Source organism: Prionailurus bengalensis, chromosome B2, assembly GCF_016509475.1.
Source record: "Prionailurus bengalensis isolate Pbe53 chromosome B2, Fcat_Pben_1.1_paternal_pri, whole genome shotgun sequence".
Taxonomy (NCBI): domain Eukaryota; kingdom Metazoa; phylum Chordata; class Mammalia; order Carnivora; family Felidae; genus Prionailurus; species Prionailurus bengalensis.
The window spans coordinates 67,136,665-67,141,068 of NC_057349.1; the positions used below are offsets into that span (position 1 = coordinate 67,136,665).

Below are 4,404 nucleotides of genomic sequence, written 5' to 3' on the forward strand. Positions count from 1 at the left end.
TTAGTGCATGTATGCTTATCCTTAGAGATCCTCAAATACAATGGAAACAACTTCATATAAATTTTTAAATGTAAATATTTATTTCCTTATAATCCCTGACATGTATCTTTTGACCCACAGACATATAAGCAACTTGTATACATATAATATATATGTACACACACACACATATATAGTGCACACATAAGCCAACTTGTATATCACATATCCATGTATTTTTCCCTTTTCTACTTTCAGCCATGGATGCTCAGAGAAGCTCAGAACCAGGGGACGTTATCAGTGGCTCAATGTGGTAATTTTAACACATGTTCATAGAACTTTAGACAATCTTCTTACCAGAGCATGCTGTGCTTTTGTGATTGTTTGATTCAGTAACATGCTATGTGACTTCAATGGTCTTATCATAAAAGGAGATGTAGCTTCTTCCTAGCTCTCTTGGGACACTCACTTACAGGAAAGCCTGCTATCACGTAAGCAGTCAAACTGACCTGAACCTACCATGTTGCGAGGAAGCCCAAAGTCACTACTTGAAAGACCATGTGAAGAGACAGAGAGATGCATGGTAAGCTCCTGACTGATACCAGGCCTTGCTCAAGTTCCACTCACCATCTCATCTTTTTCCACTTGTTTAATAGACCTCAATCCAGCCAAGTTCTGTCCAAATTCTTGACCTACAGACACTGTGAAGGATCATAAACTGATTTTGTTTTAAGGCATGAAGTTCTGGGATAATTTATTTCGCAACAGTAGATAACTGAGGCTAGCAGGTGGACTTGTACCCCTCACTATCTTTAGCTGTATGAGACACTTTGAGTCCAGGGATGCTGCTGTTACCTTTGGTCCATGGTGCACTGGCCATTAGCAGTAATGAATCTTTTTAAGGTGGGAATAGTTAGAGTGATGCAAAAGATTGACAATGCCTCTCCCAGAATTCCTCTATGTCCAAAATTTTTACTGGCTCTATTCCTAGATCTTCAGATAAACTCTAGAGACAGAGCTAAATTAAGTTGTCTGACTACTATAGCAAAACAAACAAACAAAAAGGTGTTGATTTATAATTGTGTTAAACCAGATCCTGTTGAACTGACCCAATTCACTCAGGCTTTTGGTGGGTTTGTGTTCAAATTCTGGCTCAGTTATTTCTAACTTATTTGACCATGAACACACTTCTTTCTAAAAGGGTAATTTCATCCAACTTCTCAGAATAAAGTTTTAAGAACCAGAAGCAAGTGCCCAAACTTGAGCTTTAGGACAGAGTCATAAGTGTGATGAGTATAGGCTGGAAGTTGGATTGAGAGATTTTATAGGACGGGGGATAAGGGAGAAAGGAAAGCTGATGGGTAATTTACATGAAACAGTTTGACAGCAGTTAACATCATTGTGCATCTGTTTTCTTGAATTATTGTCTATTGTATCAGAATGGTTTGCAATAAAAATATTTAGTAAATATTTATATTGTTTATTTTAATAGTTATAGTTTTATAAGTTAGGGTAGATTATGGATGCCATCCATATCTGAAAAAACCAAATTAGTTGGTTCTCAATACTATATTTGTGTGTCATCTTCGCGCAGGGACCATGCTAATCTTCTCTGAATCCTTCCAATTTTAGTATATGTGCTGCCTAAGCAAGCACTGGTTCTCAATACTAGAAATCTGGTTCCAATGAGCTATTTGTGTGTTGAATCATGAAATCATTGTAAATTACTATTTAACCAGTGTTTATAAAGTTTAGCATCAGCACCACCTGGAGTAACTTGTCCAAAATTGAGACTCCTGGACCCTGCCACAGATGAATGAAGTCTGAATCTCTAGGAAGAGAGATCTACATTTTCAGAAGCTCTCTGAATACCTGTGAGAAACACTGTTGGAAAAGTATTATGGAAGCCAAAGTGATGAGCCCTTTCCAGTTAAAAGAATTTCTCATCTCAGTTTCATCTCATGTCCTCACTGGTGCTTGTAATTTTATCTTTATGTCTCTGTGGTACACTTCTTTTTGTTCAATCCCCTCCCTCCTTAAATCTCGAACTCCTCTTTCTTCTTATCTCCATTGTACCTACCCCAGCCTTTCCTCTTACTTTATGGAGAAGATAGAAGTCATTGAAATCTACTATCTTTGTATTCCATTTTAATGTATTCTCATTCTGGCTGAGAATTGGATGTGTTTCCTTCATCTGACTCTGCAACATGTTAGTGGTTGAGGTCAATTATTTTGACCTGTTTTCCCTCCTGTTTTCATTTTTCCTTGATGTATAATGTGGAATGTGGAATCTGTATAATGTGGAATCTACCATGGATCCCATAACCAAATTCAGAATTATTTACCTTGTCATAAGAGCACTTACCATATTATATCTTATCTGCCTAATGGTATCTTCTTGGTAAGGGCAGATATAAGGTCTTCACCCAAGTAGCCCCACTACCTAGAAAAATGAACACTTACCCATAGTAGATGGTCTGTCCAGCTCTAACATTTTATAAATTTTGACTAGCTAGCAGATATCTGAATTGTAGACATCCCTAAACTTCTGATGAGAAACTTTCTGTGGTATTATATGGACCTCGGTTAGAGGCATAGCTTTACCACTGCTAAGCTATGAGACCTTGGGAAAGATGCTTAAATAGTCTGATCCTCAATTCCTTCATCTTTAAAATACATCTTATAGATAGTCCTGACTATCCATAAGGCGAGATAAGAAGACATATATGAAATACCTAGGGCAATGTCTAACAAATGATTGTCACATATCATTGAAACTAGAATAACCATGAATTAAATGACACACTCTAAATTATAACACAGTGTGTTTTTAATCACTTAGAATTTATTGTATAATCATTGTAATGGTTAATTTTATGTGTCAACCTGACTAGACTGTAGGTTGTCCAGATATTAGGTGTATATGCTTAGCCACAGAGCCAATAGGGCAAAGCTACCATCTGCGGGATTCTGACTTTAAGTCAGTGCCAGGTGAAACAGTAAAGGAATATGAAGTTGGATGAGGCCAGATTTATTGATATGGGCTTACTAAGCAGAGATTTTGCACTTAATGTCGCACTAGACAATGTTAGAACAGACTCTTAACTGTTTGGTCGGTTGGCTGAAACATGGATCAAGAAGGCCCACAGAGAGCAGATTGGAAATGCCAGTTCACCTACATTCAATGTAGAGGAAGAGATTCAGTGTTTTGTTTTGTTTTGTTTTGTTTTCACAAAATATTCTTTTTAATGTCATACAACTCTTCTTAGAAGATTTTACCATTTTATCCATGCTGGTTAGTTCAAGTTGCTGGCACTCATTGTACATATTTTCATGCTGGTTCTTTTGTAATATTTCTAAATATATTGTCAGGTAGAACAAGTATGCCATGTGCACCATCTGACTGATGATAATTGTAAGACAACATTGAAAAACACATTCTGACATCAGAGATGTTAAAATGTGAAAAAAGTATGCATCTTAGAATTGATGAAATTTTTACAGTGTTCAATAAATATATACTATCATTGAATTAATGATGATGGTGATGATGGTAATAAAAGTGATGAATGTTAGCTAGTATATGTGTCCTTGTGCCTGATAAAGTATTTATGTATCTGGGAATGTATGCCTGATAGTTGGCGAACTTATGGAGGGGCTTAAAAACCTATGCGAAATGGACATGGAAACCAATGGTCTCATGCGTCACCTGATAAAACTTTTAGTTCCACACCTGAGAGTGAACCACCTTCCAGGATGTTAACAGTGCACTAATGCTTACTGTTCTGATGCCGTGCAAGCCAAGCATTTCAGTCCTGGCACGAACACTGAGAGCCTGAGCTTACTATCACAGTTTTTCAGTCGCTTGTGGCAAAATTCTCATGGGTAAAATTCTTCAGCAAAAAAAATAAGTTTTCTAATTTTTGGAATTACAGTATTTCTGGGTTCCTTTCTTCTGAATATGTTCTTTCACATTGTATATTTGCCTGTTCTTTCTTTATATTCCCTACATTGAAAAAAAATGAGTAAATAAGTAAATTCTACTCTAAAATAAAAGCGAACTGAAATGGAGTGCCCAGACCATCAAGATGAAAGCCATTTAGACCTATTCACTTTTCAGCAGCTGGTTAGCATTCCTGTACAAATATGTTGTATTTATTTTGAAGCTTGTTCAGTTAATATCATTGTTCTTCTATTTCCTACATATGAAGTACTTGTGCCAGTGAAGCTGAATCATGTATTTTCCAGATGGCAAATCTTCCTGAAGAAAGTACTGCGGTGGCAGACCTGGCCAGCAGACTCTACCAACTCTTCCTTGTGCAGCTCCACTGGGAATAAATTAGATTAGGCATGGCCTTCAGGAATGCAGTCAAGGTCAAATTTCTCCTCTAATTCTGCAAAAACAACAGTTCCGAAAAGGAGTAC

At 36.9% G+C, this 4,404-nt stretch overlaps 1 non-coding gene across 1 annotated transcript; it reads right to left on the reverse strand.

Annotated features, from left to right (window-relative positions):
* Positions 1-1,527: 1,527 nt before the first annotated feature.
* Positions 1,528-1,635, reverse strand: LOC122490653. The gene has a single exon (XR_006299197.1). It is a non-coding gene; the product is annotated as a U6 spliceosomal RNA (small nuclear RNA).
* Between the last annotated feature and the right edge of the window lie 2,769 nt (positions 1,636-4,404).